The 18,209-nt window shown below is 53.6% G+C and overlaps 1 protein-coding gene, 1 long non-coding RNA gene and 1 other non-coding gene across 7 annotated transcripts in view; all 3 read left to right on the top strand.

Annotated features, from left to right (window-relative positions):
- TBC1D22A (TBC1 domain family member 22A) overlaps positions 1-18,209 on the top strand; it is a 319,360-nt gene that overhangs the window by 200,525 nt on the left and 100,626 nt on the right. The window lies entirely within an intron of this gene.
- Positions 3,911-8,475, top strand: LOC146403072 (uncharacterized). The gene is made up of 2 exons (XR_014845572.1): positions 3,911-7,467; positions 7,616-8,475. It is a non-coding gene; the product is annotated as an uncharacterized LOC146403072 (long non-coding RNA).
- On the top strand, positions 10,885-10,988 carry LOC146403071 (U6 spliceosomal RNA). Its single transcript, XR_014804703.1, has one exon. It is a non-coding gene; the product is annotated as a U6 spliceosomal RNA (small nuclear RNA).

Genomic DNA, 18,209 nt, shown 5'->3' with positions numbered 1-18,209 from the left:
GGACCATCCCCTTCCTTCTAAGATCTTTCTGGGCTGAAACCATCCTGAATCGCGTCAGCCTCCCCTCTGTCTCCCGGGGACCATCCCCTTCCTTCTAAGATCTTTCTGGGCTGAAACCATCCTGAATCGCGTCAGCCTCCCCTCTGTCTCCCGGGGACCATCCCCTTCCTTCTAAGATCTTTCTGGGCTGAAACCATCCTGAATCGCGTCAGCCTCCCCTCTGTCTCCCGGGGACCATCCCCTTCCTTCTAAGATCTTTCTGGGCTGAAACCATCCTGAATCGCGTCAGCCTCCCCTCTGTCTCCCGGGGACCATCCCCTTCCTTCTAAGATCTTTCTGGGCTGAAACCATCCTGAATCGCGTCAGCCTCCCCTCTGTCTCCCGGGGACCATCCCCTTCCTTCTAAGATCTTTCTGGGCTGAAACCATCCTGAATCGCGTCAGCCTCCCCTCTGTCTCCCGGGGACCATCCCCTTCCTTCTAAGATCTTTCTGGGCTGAAACCATCCTGAATCGCGTCTTGGTCGTGTCCCCGAGTGGAATGTGCGGTGCGGTGTTTAAATGCCTGCAATGTCCCTCCAACCCTGGGGCCAGAAACTCCGGCGGCTGCTCTATTCATGGATTTGTGTTGGGGTGAAATGTGATAATTGATGAATATCTGTGGAAATGGATACGATTGTGTCCTCTTTAATGAGCTAACAATTTCGAGCCGCAATCTCAGCAGTGCTATTGTTTAGCAGAAAAGGAGACATGCAAATGAGGCCGGGGCTGGATTGTGGTGGGAACAATGCTGGCAGTCTCTTTATTGGACCCATTAATTAATTCCCCATCAGCCAGTTTCCCTGGGAATGAACTGGAAAAATAATTAAAATGATACATGAGGTAAAGAGTTTAGAAATTCAAAAGGTGAAGGCAAGAATTAGTTTAATACATAATTAGACATATTATTTGTGACTGTACGTTTTTTTAAGCGTGGTTCACTGAGGCAGTGGGGTCCTATTTTTGGTCCTGGATGGCTCATAAATACCACATGGGGCTGTTTTTCAACTCATAAAGGCTCATAAATTTCCTTAATGACATTAAGTGGCTAATTATATTGTACGCTGTTAAAATAACTCCAATTCCAAAATCTAATAATACAGCAAAAGTTGCAAAAGCAAGTTTTTAAGGTAGTTAATTTGACTAAATTACCAAGTGAAACTCTGGGTGCTCGGACCAAATGGAAGGAGTTTCAGCCAAGACTCTCCAGGTTCACGTTCTCCTTGTTGTAACTTTGATGAACCGAGAGAGGATGAACTTGAACGCCACCCGCCGTCACTGTGCGTGGTGCTGGCAGCAGGGTCCCAGCTGCCCGCGGTGTCCTTGGCTCTCCAGAGCAGGCTCACCCATCAGCCCACGCGTGTCCACTGTGCCATCCTGGCGGCTCGGCCACAGTCGCAGGGTCGTAGGTGTCGGGCTCCAGGGAGAGCCGTGAGCCTGCCCTTGGCTGGTGCACACGCGTTTGAGCTCCTCCTGATCTGGCCAACGTCCTCCCACGTAGGTCCCCGCCGCCGCCGCCGCCGGGAGGACCCGCAGCTCCCGCCGTCCCCGCACTGCTCACCCAAGTTGTTCCTGCGCCTCCCTGTTATGGTGAATTATGTGCTGAAGACGGCCCGGCAGCTCCAGTCCTGGGAAGCTTAGGGGATAAACATTTCTTTTTTCTTCTTTCTTTTTCTTTTTTTGCTTGTTTAGGGCTGCACCTGTGGCATATGGAGGTTCCCAGGCTAGGGGTCGAATTGGAGCTGTTTTGCCGGCCTACGCCACAGCCACAGCAACACCAGATCCAAGCCGCGTCTGCCACCTACACCATAGCTCACGGCAACGCCGGATCCTTAACCCACTGAGCGAGCCCAGGGATCGAACCCGCAACCTCATGGTTCCTAGTTGGATTTGTTTCTGCTGCGCCACAGCAGGAACTCCATGGTATAAACATTTTTAAAGGTTATTGACATTAAGTTTGAACCTATACTAAAGCTCTTTTTTTTAAAAAAATAGGCAACTTCAAACTATTTATTTATTTATTTACTTACTTATTTACTTACTGGCTGAGGCTGTGGCATATGACAGTCCCCAGGCCAGGGATCAAACCCCTGCCACACCTATGACCTGAGCCACAGCGGTGCCAACATCAGATCCTTAACCGCTAGGCCATCAGGAAACTCCTTAAATCACTTTAGAAGCTAGTCTCCTGAACTATTGGAGAAAAGCATAAAAACCACAATGAGAAAAAAAAGAGAGAAGCAGCAGCAGCAGCAGCACCTCTGAAGAGCCCAGTGGGCGGCTGCTGTCATAAGCCCTTGCACCTGGTACATCGCTGTCCCGCACCTGCGGGGAGCTGGGCTCCTCCTGCATCCTCATCTGAGCTCTTGCGGCTCAGGGTGGGGCTGGCCGCTGTCCTGAGGTCTCCTAGGCACAAAGCCACCGCAGGTTGGCCTTCAGAACCCGGTCCTCCCACTGGACCTGACGGGGCCGTGGCCATCTGTGTGGCCCTCGGCCCGTTGCTGCCGGTCCCCCTTGCTTTCAGGTGGCAGTGCGGGCCCCTCTCCGTTCCGCTCCACCCGAAGTGCCGGGCGCTCCTGGGCCTCCCTGGGTCGGCCCCGCTTGGGGGTCGGCTGTACCCCACCTTCATTGCTGCTTTTACAGTAGGAATTTAAATGGGAAACCCTTGGCTGGGGGTGGAGGGGAAAATTCAGCCCTGCCAGGGCCATGCTTTCCTTTTAAATGTGTCTCTGTCCACATTCATCAAGCCACGATTTGATGTGTCAGCCTAAAAACACTCGTTGATGCTTTATGGCTGTGGTTTGTTGAAGTTCTGGGAAAGAGGAAAACAAATAAGCGAGTCCTAATAAATAAAAGTGATCTCCTCATTTGAATTTGAGTCCAGAGAGTCCATCTGATGCAGACATCAATCTTTCCTCCTGGAAGGGAGGGCGGAGCGCCCGCTGTGCGTCCCGCGGGGCTCTGATGAGAAGCCGCTTGGCCGGGCCCAGCCGCCCTCCCCGGAGACCACCTGCCCGTCTTCCTGCAGCTCACACACGGGGCTTCGCGCGGAGCCCTGCTGCGCCCCCTTGGCCCTGGGGAGCCTCATTGTGTGGCACGTGCGCCTCCCCGGTGGGTGAGCACGTGGTGGCGACTCAGAGCCCTTGGGAGGTGGGCTTGTCCCTGCAGTGCCCCAGGAGGCTGAGGTGTGGGGGAGCCGCTGAGCGGAGTGGAGGGAGCAGCCAGCGGGGGGGGGTGGGGGGGCGGGGGCTGCCCTGTTCAGGAGCTGGCCTCAGGGGCTAAAGCTCAGATTCCCTAGGCCAGATCCCCGCTTCGCCCCCGTGGCCACTCTGCCTCGTTTGCTGGCTCCCCAGCAGAGGCTACTGTGTGTACCTGGAAACAAGCCCTGGAGCCTCTCATCAGGGCAGCGTGCTGCCTGATCCCACACTTGGCTGGAAGTGACCTACCAAGGTGGCTCGACACAGGGATCCCCTGCTGGGTTTCAGCTGCAGGGACACCAGCGGCGCTCCCACTGCTTCCAGGTGCCACTGTCTTCACACCCACTGTGCAAACCTTGAGGGTGGGGCTGCCGGCTGGGCTCCAGGCCCAACACCTGCACAGGGCCTTGCACGCTGGCATCCACAGGGACTGCACAGGGAGGCGGTGGGTGCCCGGCAGCCCTGGTCCGACTTACCTGATATCCCGTAGGGCCCACTCATAAACACCTGCCAGACCTTGTCTGGGGGGCGATCCTGCAGCCCTGTCCCCCAGCCTCGCCGCTGTGCCCCGGTCATACCTCTCACGGACTGGTTCAGCAGATCAGGCTCTGCTCTGCCCACCAGGGGCTCCCGGCTGTGGACGGGCCCTACCTCCCGAGTGAAGGACGGATGGCTCCGGGCAGCTTCGTGGTCCTGGGGTCAGATTTGAATGTAAAACTGAAAAGTTCTAAATTTATTGAAGGCTTTTTCTTTGGGGGCTGGAAATATGCAATAGATTTTCTATCCCTCTCGATTCTCTCTTAAAATTTAATGCTGCCATAAAAATGATGGATAACAAATTATTCCAGGAAAAATGATACTGAACGACTCTTCTAACTGTTGAAGCAGAAGCAGAGACTTGGCGAGGAAATATAACCCAGAAAACTCACCAGGAAATGGGAAATCATGTCCTTTGTGAAAACCACCACTGCCTAATGTTGTTCCAGGCTGTAGAAAACAATTTTTATTCAAGGTGTTGAAGTACTGAATCTATTCTCTGCCGTTGGCACCTTTATTCACGTAGCAACCTCATGCCTTTCTGGAACTCACTGTGCAGCCCTTCCTCCCGAAACATCGCAGGACCCAGCAAAGGAGAGGGAAAGTCAGGCCAACCTTAAAACTGAAGTCAGAACATTCCCATGTGCCAGCCTGTGCCCGGTAGTCCCCTGAGCCTTCCTCAGCCTCCTTACTGCCTCTTTCCAGAAAGTTCCACCAACAGGTGGTTAACGCTGTGGATGACTGGGCCCAGGGCTGCCCCACCTAGATGCAGTGATGGTGGCAGGAAGCTGACCTGCCAGCCAGCCGGACCACAGGCCAGCGGGAGGGAGGCACCCCACCCACCGCAGGCCAAGGAGGTTCGTGCAGGGCCAGCAGCCCATGTTCCTGGCTGGGCCTTGGGGACATCATTGCGTGGTCGGCTTTTAAAAAGCATGGTAGGAAAAGGCAGTGATTCAGACTCGCCATCCTGACTGTGTCGTACCCAGAGCAGTGGTGCCGATGGGGACCGTGCTGTGCCTCCCGGGCCAGGCATCCAGGCCAGGTCGTGGCTTACGTGGAGCCCCCGCTAGCGGCGGGATGAGATAGCCTGGGTCGGCGCCTGGGGGACCCTCCTTTCCCCCGGGCAGGTCGCCACATCTCTCAGGAGAACTCAGGGAAAGGCCCGGCCAGTATCAGCCATCTCCAGTTGGAAGCGTCCCCATGGCAACGCAGGAGGTGCTGGAAGCAGGCACTTGTTATTTCTGAGTCTTGACCCTTCCCAGGCAGCTCCGCGGTCTCCTCTGGAGACAGGCTCATTTGTGAAATGTGCCTCTCATTGTTCCTAAGCGACATCCACTCGAGTGAGTAATTTACTGTTTGTGTGGGTTTGGAAGAACAGAGGCAGTCTGTCAAATGCCCTTTCTCCACACACTTACCATTCGCTTCGTCAGGCTGCTGTCCGTCGCTGGGTTCTCAGGGAACTGGCAGGAGCCTGTAAGCGGTGCTGTCTCGTTCTGTTGGTCTGTGGGTCCCCTGTCTCAGGAGCGTCCTGCCCTCCGAACATCTGTCCCACACCTTCGTGCCTAGTCACCTGCCCTGGTGCCTCTCCCGTCCACCAGACAGAGCCAGAGCCTCAGGCCAGCCGTCAGGGGTCTTCGCCATCCAGCCCCATCCTCCGCGTCCAGCCTCCTTCATCAGGGCTCTGGGGAATGTCTGCTGCAGGTCAGCCCGGGCCGGGGCCCGGGCCGGGGGGTTGGGGAAGGGGAAGCACAGAGGCCAGGGGGACGCGGTCCCTGCCACTCTAGGCTCACCCCCGCTTGGGGAAATCAGATTGAACGGAAGGGTGCTCTTAAGAGCCCCAGTGCAAACCCACATCCCTGCGCCACTTCCTGTGTGGTCAGAGGCCGCCAGAGCTTTAAATATCGCATGGTCCTCAGACCCGCAGGGATGCTGTAGACTTTCAAAAGCAGACTTGTACCTGCAAGCAAGTCTGCAGGAAGGCAGAGGCATCCCAGAGGTGCAAGTTGAAATGGGGGGGGCGGGGCGGGGCGGGGTGCTGCCCGTCTCCAGGCTTGGGTTTGAACTCACGCTTGGGCCAAGAGATCGACCTTGCGGCCCTTCCAGGTTGGGGATGCAGAGCTAGGGCGCGCAGGTGAAGCCAGAGCACTGAAGGCGGGTCTCTCGGACAAAGGGCAAAGGGTAGCTTAGAAGGAAAAAGTGCACGGCCGGCCTGGGAGCCGCCTGGGTGTGCCTCCGTCCCGGGAGGGCTCTCAGGTGGGGGTGTTCGAAGGGACGTTCTTCCCTGGGCCACACACAGCCCCTGAATTGAGGGACACTGCATAACCTGGAAGCCAGAAAACCGAGCAGTTAGCGTAAGAAGATGTTAGAGGCTGTTAGTATCACTGGGACACCTAGCATAATTGTAGGTGGAGATTTTAATTTTCCCATCTCGGTGATGGATAAAATAGGCCAAAAATCAGTAAAGATAAAGGCGACCTAGAAATATCATCAGGCACCTTGCTCGATCTCATTAATAATGCAACGAGTGGAGATGTCCAGCCGCATTCTTCTCTAGTTCACAGTGAGCAGTAACCGCGGTCGTTTATTCCTTGGGCCGTGGAACAAGTCTGAAAGTTTAAAACGATTGAAATGATACAGAATGTGTTATTTAATCGTAATTGAATTAAGTTAGACATCACTAAGCATGCTGTCTAAAATTCTCCAAAGTTTTGAGAATTAGGTAGTACGCCTTTAAAGAAACCTCGAGTCGAAGAAACCAGAGGGAAATGAGATGGTATTTTAAACTGAATGAATAATAAAAATGCAACATTTGAATTTGTAGTATGCAGCTAAAGCAGTGCTAGGAGAGCTAACATATTGCTGTAAATCCATACATCAGAAAAGAAGAAGGATTTAAAATCAGCAATTTTAGTTTCCACCTTCAGAAGCTAGAAAAAGAAGAGAAAATTAATTTCCAAGTAAGCAGAAGGAAGGACATAAAAATGAAAAGGGCAGAAATCAATAAAATAGAAGATGGGCAGGCAGTAGAGGAAACCAACAGATTCAGAAGCTGGTTTAATAGAAGGTTCAGTAGCACCGAGAAATCTCCAGCTATAGGCCAACAAAAAACCCACAAATCAAAACAGGGGGGTGGAGGGAAGCCAATATCATGAACAAAGAGGGGGCATCACTACAGAGCCTACAGATACTTCGCAGCTAATGAGGGAACATTATTAACAACGTTACACTAGTAAAGTTAACCACCGAGAGGAAACAGATCCCTGGAGGACACAGACGGTCAAACTTTGCAGGGGAAACAATAAGCCTGAGAAGCCCCGTATTCATTAAAGAAATGGCTTCCTCATTAAGAACCTTCCTGCAGCGACAGCTGCAGGCCTAGGTGACTTCACAGGCCAACTTGCAAATACTTAAGCAAGAAATAGTACCGATCTCACACGAATTCGGAGTGCCGAGGAGGAGGAGGAGGAGGAGGAGGAGGAGGGGACATGCCTTAGCTCTTTTTATTTATTACTCGGCGTAACTAAGATAAGAAAAGCAAATTAGAAACCGGTGCAGAAATTTTTGATGGAACATTAGCAAATTGAATGAGTAAATCATAAAAATAAAGGTACATTGATCAGGGGATTTATCTCAGGCATGCCAGAGGATTGGTTTAACATCTGAAAATAAATCAGTGTAATTGATCACATTGACAGAGTGAGGGGGCACACTGTAGGATCACGTCAAGAGATGCGGGGGCGGGGGGGAGCATTTGACAGGATTCAGCACCCACTCACGGAGAGAATAAATTAGAACTAGAAGAACGCTTCCTCCGCAATAAAGGGCATCTGCAGAATCCTACAAGTGTCCACCTGTTTAATGGTGAAGTTCTCAAATGCTTGCCCCTTCAGCTGAGAACTAAGCAAGAATATTTGCTCTCACCACTTCTGTTCAGTATTGTGCTAGAAGGTCTAGCCCGGGCTCTCGGGAATGAAAATGCAGTAAAGGGATGATGATTGGAAAGTGAAAAGTTAAATTGTCCTTACTGATCGCATAAGTAGAAAATCCTAAAGAGTCTGGAAAAAAAAAAAAACCTAATAAAGATGCTGGATACAGGTTAGTATGCAAAACTCGATTGTATTTCTATATATTCACAGCGAATGATTAGAAAATGAGAGTTAGAGAACCATGCTGCTTATACTCTGAAATTCGTAAAAATACTTACGGAGAATTTGAACCGAAGATACTTAGGTTTTTTACATTAAAAATTGCAAAACATTGCTGAGAGAAATGGAAGGAATATTTGGTGAGATATACCATGTTTCTAAGTCAAACGGCTTGATATTAAGATATGAATTTGCCCCCAATGGATCCGTGGAGTCAGTGCCATCCCGGTCCTATTCTGTCCGGCTTTTCTGTAGAAATGAGCATGTGTGTTCTGAAATGTACATGGAAAGGCAAAGGCCCTAACATGCCACATTCACAGCATTTTGTTAAGAGACGCAGGACGTTGGAGAGGTCTTGATTTCAAAATGTCCCACGGGGGCTGCAGAAGTCGAGGCAGGGTTGACGTGAGACGAGATAAGAGAGCAACGGAACCAGGTCAAGTCCAGACTAGGTAAGAGGCACTGGGAGAAGTATTTATCATACATAATCTGACAAAGGCTCCTATCCAGGGCGTCTAAAAATTCCCGTAGCTCAGTATTACAAAGACAAATAGCCCAATTAAAAGATGGACAAAAGACACAGGCATTTCACAGCAGAAGATAGATGAATGGCCAGTAAACACTCGAAAAAGAACTCCACATCATTAGTCATCAGGGAAATGCAAATTCAACCGCAGGGAGGGACCCCGCTCGCTCACCAGAATGGCTGAAACGGAAAGAATTGGCAGCGCCAAGCACTGGCACGTATGCGAAGTCGTATATGCGGCTGGCGGGACTGTTCAGTGGCACTGCCTCTTGGGGAAACGGGCGGTTTCTCGTGAAACTCAGCTGGCATCTGCCCTCTGACCCAGCCGCTCCCTTCCCAGGTCCTTACACCAGAGAGATGGACACGTGTGTTTCCGCCGGCGCACACCTTGTAGTGTGACCGAAGCGGCTTTAGTCCTACTGGCCCAAACTGGAAACGACTCCAGTTTCTATCCGCAGACGGGTAAACAAATCCATCCAGTGGAGCGTATATTTCAGGGATCTCCGAAACATCGGGGAGCCAGCAAAAGCCGAACACACATGCATGCCGCCTGAGCCCGCATCTCTGAGGTTCGAGACCTGGCGAAACGGATCGGCAGCAAGAGCCCAGCAGGGCAGCGCCTCCTCTGGCCGTGCTGAGCCCCGGGCAGGGCGCCTTAGGGATGCTCATTGTGCTGTATTTTACTTGGCAGAACTCATCAGACTGTGCCCTTAGGTTTCTGTATTTCTCCTCATGTAGATCCTACGTTACAAAAAGCTAACACAGTTTTAATAGTACTGGCTAGAAATACTCAGAATTTAAAAAAAAAAAAAGCAACCCTCCGGAAAACCGTAAAACGAAATGAAGACAGTCAAAAACCCGTGGACCCAGGGCAAGGAAAACACTGAAGCCATATTTTTAAATTTTAATCTTAATTTGTTTTAAAGTTTTATTGAAGTAGAGTTGATTTATGATGCTGTGATCATTTCTGCTGTGTAACAGTGATTCAGCGGTACAGGTACCGTATTTTTAAAACTCTTTTAAGCCTGAGCCTTAGCAAGTACTCGGGACAGAAGGGAGGGTTCATGGCAGGCGCTGAGGTTGGGAGGAGAGCCCCCTGGGAAATCAGCCCCCCTCCTGGGGGCCCCCAAACCTGAGTCCTCAGGGTCAGGCTGTTGTGACAGCCGGGCCCCGTGCCAGGACCCTCAAGCCCAGCTGTTGTGCGCGTGTGTGTGCACGCGTGCCTGTTCGCAGGGAGGGTCCGAGGGCCCCGTGCTTAAGTGTGGCGGGAACACGATCACATCTCAGGGCGGCGTCGGGAGCTAACGACTGAGCACCGTCACACGTGCCGGCGGGAGTGTCAGCAATCAACACGTCAGAAAATAATTTGGTTTTTCCTGGGAGCATGGAGGAAGTGCGTTCTCCACCCGGGTAGCCCGCGCCTGGGGTCGCGCCTGGGTGCCGGGTCCTCAGGGCTATGCTGTCCCTCGCCACGGGTGGCTGTTTAAATGACCACGCGTCCGAATTGAAGGAGTTGAGAAGCTGAGGTCCTGAGGCCCACTCGGCCCCTCTCAGGTCCCTGGGACCCCGAGTGGCTTGTGGCTGAGGACTGGACAGCCTGGACCTGAGACGGCTCCGTCGTCGCCCAGTTCCGCACGTGCTGTGGTTCTCAGGCGTGGTCCTCGGGCCAGCACCCGGCAGCCTGTTAGACCCAACGGTCTCCTGGGTCAGACGTGCTGGGGTGGCCTCTGCCTGCTTCTGGAGAGACTCTTCGTGTGCATGAGGGCCCCCGTGGAACGGACCCGTCGGTGGCGTGGACGCATGAGCCGTGGCGCCTCGCCCAGCGGTGGGAAGTGGTGATGATGCGTAGCCACGCGAAGCCCCAGGAACGCGTTTCGGGGCCATCGTGTCGAGCAAAACGGAGTCCTCGACTCACTCGCACCTTGCGCTCCGCTGATCTCAGGTTCGGTCCAGCAGGACGCAGAGCAGAGACCAAGGAAGTCAAGGAAATGGGAGACACGCTTTGAGACGGTGTTTGCTGCGGCGGCCTTGGAGCCTCAAGGCCAGGGCTGGGCTGGCTCTGGGGAAGTGGCCCAGTGAAGGCAGTTTCCGCCTTCCTAGCGGTGCCTGGGAGAGAGGCCTAGGAAGTCTTGTTCTGCGGGGATTCTTTTACCTTCGTATATATAATTTACATATATTTTAATACACACATAATTTTTATTGTATATGTATTATTTTTTTTGGTCTTTTTTAGGGCTGCACCTGCGGCATGTGGAAGTTCCCAGGCTAGGGGTCGAATCGGAGCTGCAGCTGCCGGCCTATACCACGGCCACAGTAACTCAGATCCTTAACCCACTGATCGAGACCAGGGATCGAACCCACATCCTCATGGATACTAGTCGGATTCGTTACCACTGAGCCACAGTGGGAACTCCTACTTTGGTGTATTTAAAAAGCGTTTTGGTGCTCGCTTCTGCAGCACGGATACTAAAACTGGAATGATACAGAGATGAGCACGGCCCCTGCACAAGGATGACATGCAAATTTGGGAAGCATTCCATATTTTTTATGTTATATCTGGATTGCTTTGTTGCACAGCAGAAATTAGCACAGCATTGTAAATCAACTATAATTCAGTAAAACAAAATCAGTATTTCATATTAACTGAGTATTTTATTAAACAATATAAAAATAGCAAAATAACACATCTTTGGTTGGTCATGAATTAAGTTTTTCCAAAAAGTGAAACTGAGCACCGAAAATCCTGTTTTAAATACCCACAGATGGATGCATATTTCATTCATGTAATCTTAAGGTCTATTTGTCAGATTTTGCTTGAATTTCCCTTCCTCACATTTATTTCTCCTTTCGGGACATAAAAGGATTCGAAATAAAACGCTGGGCAAAGCTCTCCTGATCAAACTCGAGCTGAAGCAAAGTAGGAATGATAAGATTAAAACGACTAACGGAAATTGTATTGAGTTAATTAAAGACAGCCGTTTCATTGGAGCCAAACATTATTAAGTATATATGTCCTAAATCACGGAGATAAGAAAACATGGAGCCAGAGCCTGATAGAAAGATTACATTTGTAATGGAGAGCTTTAATTCTCTCTTATCACTGTCTGAGGTATCAAGTAGAAAAAAAATATCAGCCAAGGATCTGAACAGTGTAATTTTTAGGGTCGATTCAGTATTTATCCACCAGGAATCCAGAGATGGGAGAAGAGCTAGACTTTGTCTAGAAGAAATCACACCGACATCTGCACGCAGGTGCGTGGAGCCACGCGCGTCCCACACCCTCGGGCGTGGGCACTGAGGGCGCTGCCGGAACCTGGCTTGGCATACACACGGCGGAGTCCAAGTCCACACCCAGATGGCAGGTTTCCGGCGCTGCAGTGCCTGTGCTGTACCTTTTCCTGCACATTAGAGGGGGGCCCCTCGCTGGGTACCGGGGACGAGGAAGCTCTTTGGGGTGTTTCTTGCATCTGAATGTGCACCTGTGGTCATCTCACAACGGGTGCGTCCCCGGGCCGGGGATTGAACCTGCACCTCGGCCGTGACAACGCTGGATCCCCAACCCCCTGCACCGCCAGGGAATTCCTTGTTCTTGCCTTTTTTAGCTTTCGTTCATGGGCACAGCCACTCACACATAAAAAACAAGAACAAAATTGAAATATATAAAATGAACGTAACCGGGTATCAAGTCGGAGACCTCATCGCACGAAGCAAAGTTCCTTCAAATGGGCTTTCAAGCCATTTGAATGTACCGCCCTCGTGGCGTACGCCTCAGGCACAAAAAGAATTGCCCCCGAATTAAAAATCGCTCCTCAGTAATCAGGTTGTTATTAGCGATGTTAGCGCTATCTCGCAGCTGTTATTTATGTACATACATCAGGGTAAAGCAAATATGCAATTATGATAATGTTGTAGGACCCAAGATTTTTAATGTAAAAGAGAAGCATGAAATTGAAGGAGGAAAAATGCTATAAACTTAATATGAATTAAGACTCAGCGTGGGGGTTCCCTGGTGGTGCAGTGGGTTAAGGACCTGGCGTTGTCACTGCAGCAGCCTCGGTCATTGCTGTGGTGCGAGTTTGATCCTTGGCCCGGGAACTTCTGTATGCGCAGGCGCAGCCAAAAAAGAGAAAAGAGGAAGAGAAGAAAGACCAGTATGAGCCTGTGGTGCGTTCTTCTCTTCAAAACAAGTAAAATCACACCTTCTACCTCCCTCCCTGGAAATTACTGGGTCCAGGGATCAGCCCCGTGGAAACGGCCCCCCTGGAGTATCCACAGCGTCTCCTTGAGAGGAGCAGCGCTCCCGAGGAAAAGGTGTCATCGCAGGTGTGGGGTGGAGAAATTCAAGGAGTTTCTGGAACGTCTCGTCGTGAGAGAGCAGGGGCCTCTCTGAGACTCCTGGGGTCACGTCAGAAGACGTGTAAATGGGTCAGAAACGGGCAGACTGAGGGTCGGGAAGGGCTGCGGTGGCAGTGGATTCAAACACGCCCAGTCGGTGCCAGCCTGTGAGTTCCTCACGAGTCCTGATCGGAGCCCTCGCTGCCTTGCCTTTGAGGGTTCCCGGGCATCACCTGCTGAAGAAAAGGAACAACCGCACGAGCCCCGGCTTTTCGGGTCATCACGTGCTTCGCGGAAGTTACGGAAAACCCGTGGCTGTCCACGCAGAGGGCGGGAAGGAACGGCATCGCCTCCCGGTGACCTCGGGCTTAGGGATGCTCGCCAGTGTTTTGAAAGCCCCCGAGGCGGCTGGCAGGGAGCTTTATGACGGATGGATCCGCCTGGCAGCACCCGGACCTGCTCATCCATCAACGCGTCGGGAAGGAGGGACCGGGTGCCGCCTGCCTCCTGACGTGAACCTGGTTGACGTTTCTCCATCAGTTCCGGAAAAGAAGCCCCGCAGCGACCCCGGCCCAGCTTCTCGCAGGGAATCCGGGGAAGCGGCCACAGGCCTGCTCTCAGATGCCCGTGGGACACGGGGGCCCGCCTTCCTCAGTGAATGAGCCAGGGACATCGCCGTCATGGGGACGTGTGTGCTCTCTGGAGCCTGATGGGAACCAGGCGGGGCAAAGACCCTGGACGTGAGACGTGGGGGGCAAAGGCCTTTCTCTGCGCCCCCGCGGCCTGGTTACAAGAGATGGGCGGCTCCGTGCCCCTGTAAGGAATGAAGGCTGGAGACGCACCCCCCCCCCCCAGGCTCTTGTCTCGGCCTGGAGGAGGGTGGGGAGTGGCCGAGGGCCCGCGGGAGGTGGGCGCGTGGCCTGGGCCGTGGCGAGGCCTGTGGGTCCCCTTCCTGCCCGTCCGTCCTCTGCGCATGTGCTCCTTTCCTCCGGGGAGGGGCTGGCACCTGCTTCGGGCGCCAGTCCCAGTCCTCCCCGCCCCCGGCGTTCCTCAGACGTCCAGATCCTCACTGTGCCGCGTGCCGGGCCCTGGGTGGCGCGTCCCGAGCCCCGCCAGAGACCCGCTCCGTCGTCCCGAGGGTGGTGCTAGGCTCGTCCCTGTGATCCTGGTCCTTTGCGGCGGCCTCTAGAAATAGTCCTTAGCGACAACAGAAGCTCTTCCCGGTGGCTCGTGGTGTCCGGGCTTCCCCTAGAACATTCCCCAGCACGTGGGTGGCACGGGGATGGCTGGAGAGATGAAACGGGCTTGGCCGCGTGTGATCCCTGCAGGTCCCGGGAGCACGGGCTTCTTTATTCTGAGCTTTCTAGCGTGGGGAGTGTTTGAAGTCGTCTTTTGAAATGTTTCTATGGATCGCAGCCCGTGCTCTCTCCCGGAAGGCCCGGCCCGGGGTGGGGGTGTGGAAGGAGTGAGGCCTGAGAGGATGTGGAACAGGCCTGGAGCACAGGGGCTGGACAGCTGGACGGGCAAGGGGACTGTTGGAACGTCAGCCCCTGTCTCATCTCCTCATCGGCTGCAGTGCCTGTGTCATGTTCCTTGTGGTGGCTCACAGGAATTTTTTTTTGTTTTTGGCTGTGGTAACAGCACACAGAACTTCATGGGCCGGGGATCAAACCTGTGCCACAGTGGTGACAACACCAGGTCCTTAACTGCTAGGCCGCCAGGGAACTCCGGAAGTTCTTTTCTCCGTTGCGTTTTCTGCTAAATCGAGGAACTCCCTAGAGAATGGCCGCTAGGTGAGTGTGGATTCTTGTTCAAATTGGTTTCGAAGCAAAGACAGTCACAGTGACAGCCTTATTTACGAGGGGCCAGGTCTACGCGTCGGCTCAGGGGTGGCGGCCTGGGAGTGTTCGGCCATTGGGAAGCGCCGTCTTAAGTCCTGAACTTGGAACTCGAGTGTAGCCTTCGCTCAGCCGTTCTCCTGATCCGTTTCTGAAAGCCTGCTGGTATCGATGGATGGGGGACCCAGGGCAGGGGAGGTGGGTGCTCCTCCCAGAGGCCCCCCAGGGGGTCTTAGACATTAGTTAGTCCGCACCTCGGAAGCTGGTTGAGAACGAAGAGCCCCGGGCTCGTGACCAGGAGGAGGAGACTGCCTCGTGCTGAGAGCGGGCATCTGATGGTCCATCTGGGCCGCATCTGCTGGACAGGCCCCGAGGCCCAGCTCCTGCTCCAGGCACTGAGCTGGCCTGCAGGACACGTGCATCAGCGGGGACATCTGGGGGCCAGCCAGGCTCGGGTGTCTCCGACGTCACCCCACCGTGGGTGTGCGTGGCCCGCCCGCCTCCTCGTTGCCCTGGCTGAGGGACGGGGATGCCATTTAAGGGGATGGACAGCCGTTTGGAGCTCAGCCGTCTGTGCATCTCTGGCAGGTTTTAGACTCGTGCTTATGGTGAGACGCGGCAGGGATGGGCTTTGTGCTGGGCCCTCAACTGGGACCAGGCCACTGCCCTCTGCCCTCTCCAGGGAGACCGGGGTCCCCTGGGCTGCTGTCTGTGCTTAGGGGACAAGTGCAGGAGTGGGAAGCCGTCTCCCTGTGGGACGTGGGCTCCCCAGGAGGTGAGTGAGCAGAGGAGTGGGCTGCACATGCAGGTCCTGCTGTGTCCTGGGGACAGGGCACGGGAGGGAGGCTGCGCGGTCCCCAGAGTCGGCCGGGGAAGGCCACAGATGAGGGGTCCGGGGAGGTGGGGCAGAGGCAGGGCCTCCGGAGATAGGCGGGGGCTGGAGCCGCAGCAGAGGGGGGCAGGGCACCTGACGGCTGGGTGTGCCACCCGGGCTTGGGGACGGGCACGCTGCCTGTCCCACGAAGGGAAGCCCCGCCGTGTCCTCGCAGGGCCGTGCACGGAAACGGCGTGTTCCCGGAGAACCACTCGAGAGCGCACACAGTCTGACCTTTCTGCCCTTTTGGCTGATGTTCCATCTCCAGAGAGACGCGAAGTCTTGAGTCATTAACTGGTGTGATGTCATTTCTTGCTGAAAAGGAATCGCACCGCGGGAACCTTTCAATCTGCCGGGAGCGTCCTCGACAGACTTTAAGCAGCAGTGGAGACATCCGGTTGGATCGGGAGCCGGTCTCCCATGAGTGCTCGTGTAGACCACGGGGGCGCCCGGCCGTCAGCCACGCGGGGTTTAAACGGGGGAGAGGGAGGGGCCGTACCACGGGCAGCTCAGGTTAGGGACCCCCTCAGTCCTCCAGAGCTTGTGTAACCTATGAAGGTGTGACAGAGCAGCATTAAAAGGATGTCTCTGCTTCTACTCATGAAGGGGACAGGCAGCAGGACACGTGAATGTGAACTTGGGCTGGGTGCCCCCTCCCCTGCGGTCTCTTGGCGGTGACGGGTGGCCTGTGCTGCAGCGGGCTGAGTGGCCCGCCGTCTGCTCCGAGTGCCTGTGCTGGGGAGCTGTGCGTCTGTCCCGAGGCCCTTCCCACATCTGTCCATCTGAGCCATCGTTCGCTTGGTCCTACCTGGCTTTCACTGGTGTGCCTCGTCTCTTAGGGCTCTGTGAGCCCTGGGAGTTTGTAACGCCTCAGGCACCGGTGATTTTGCTCTTGATCCGTTGGCTTTTTCAACCAATCGTCTGGCATTTAAAAGGACCTAGGAACACAGCACCTTCAAAAGTGAAGGTGACTCATGACCTGGGGGGCGTCGACTGGGATGGTGCCTTTTGTGGGCCAACCGGGCTGGGTGGTACCCAGATGTCAGCTCACACATTATGCTGGATGCTTGTTGCCGATGTTCTGGGATGAGAGTGCCTTGGAGGGCTCTGGATAAGCAGTTTGCCCTCCACGACAGGGTGGGCCCCATCTAACCCGTTGAAGGCCCAAATGGAACAAAGGCCACCCTCCCCCAAGCAAAGAGCAGTCCTGCTGCCAAAGGGCCTTTGCGCCTCAACTGCCACACCCGTTCTTCTCTGGGTCTCCAGCCTGCCAGGCTTCCCCAGCAGATCTGGGACTCTCTAAGGTTCTACAATCATATGTATATATAACTGTATATAACACACATATAATATATACATTATATGAATATATAGTATATAATGCGTACACGTGTATATATACATTTAAAAAGACAAATACAAATGTGTGTGTGTACACTGTTGTCCCAACATACCCACACCCTGTTGGTTCTGTTTCTCCAGTGAACCCTGGTACATCATCAACCAAGGAATGGACATTTATCAGGGATTTTAAAAATATTGCATTATTTGGGAGTTCCCGTTGTGGTGCAGCGGAGATGAATCTAACTAGCAACAGTGAGGTTGTGGGTTCAATCCCTGGCCTCCCTCAGTGGGTTAAGGATCCGGCGTTGCCGTGAGCTGTGGTGTAGGTCACAGACGCGGCTTGGATCTGGCGTTGCTGAAGCTGTGCTGTAAGTCAGCAGCTACAGCTCCGATTCAACCCCTAGCCCGTACAGCTTTAAAAAGAAAAAAAAAATTGCAATATTTTTCATTATTTTGTGGTTTTTCCTGGCTTTGTCACATTCATTTCAGTTGGAAATTCTCGCTGCGTTAGAGCAACAGCCCCAGTCCCAGAGCTGGGAGTGGTCTGCGGGTCTCTGCCTTGCCCAGGCCAGCCCTCGGGAGCCTGCAGAGGTGAGCACCTGACCGGCGACTCCCAGACTGGCCGTGACCTTTGTCGTTCAGCCCTGCGGAATGTGCTCAGACAGGGACAGACACCTGCCGATAACCGTGTGGCCGGAGATGCTAGAGACGGCCGTCGGGGTAGCAGACCCGTCGCTCGCAGGCCGGCTGGACGTGCCCCAGGCTCGTCTGTGCCTCGGGACCCGGCCGCACAATGGATGTGATTTACGTTTCCATCACCAGCCCGTGTCCCAGCACGAGGGTGCGGGGGTGCATTTTCAGATGGCCGTGCCCTGAATTCCGGTGGGTGATTGTGTGACGCGCCGAGCTGGGGATGAGTGTCTCAGGGGAAAGCAGAGCAGGGATTTCGCTTCTGCGCAGCTGAGGTTGGTGCACTCGGGTCTGCACAAAGCCTAGGAGACAGTTGCTGCCATTTGAACGGCCTCAGACATCCATCTGCATAAAGACGTGTACAGAGGAGGATCTCCTGTGCCAGAAGGCCATTCGGTTTTATTTCACTGCCAGAAATTATAAGGAAAGTTTAATGATGCAATTAAAGGTGAAAAATTGTTCCTTTTATCACAATTTCTCCATTATAAAAAATAAAAGGAAAACTGTTTCTTCGCCTTATTTCCTACACTTTGGAAAGTGTGTGTCATACGTAATTTGCATTTAGTCGGTCGTGTAGTCATTTTGAACGTTCACTTTGTCATTTTATTTGCAAAACTGGAAACACTGCAGAACCCAACAGTTTAAAGAAAACTCACAATGTTAGGAGGTGGCTGGATTTATCTTCC

The sequence above is a fragment of the Sus scrofa genome, chromosome 5 (genome assembly GCF_054392235.1).
Source record: "Sus scrofa isolate SSC_HxYL_T2T_F1_AM1 chromosome 5, Sscrofa_HxYL_maternal_Yorkshire_Landrace_v2.0, whole genome shotgun sequence".
Classification (NCBI taxonomy): domain Eukaryota; kingdom Metazoa; phylum Chordata; class Mammalia; order Artiodactyla; family Suidae; genus Sus; species Sus scrofa.
The sequence above is the reverse complement of the archived record's forward strand: the minus strand, read 5'-3'. Positions and strand labels throughout refer to the sequence as shown.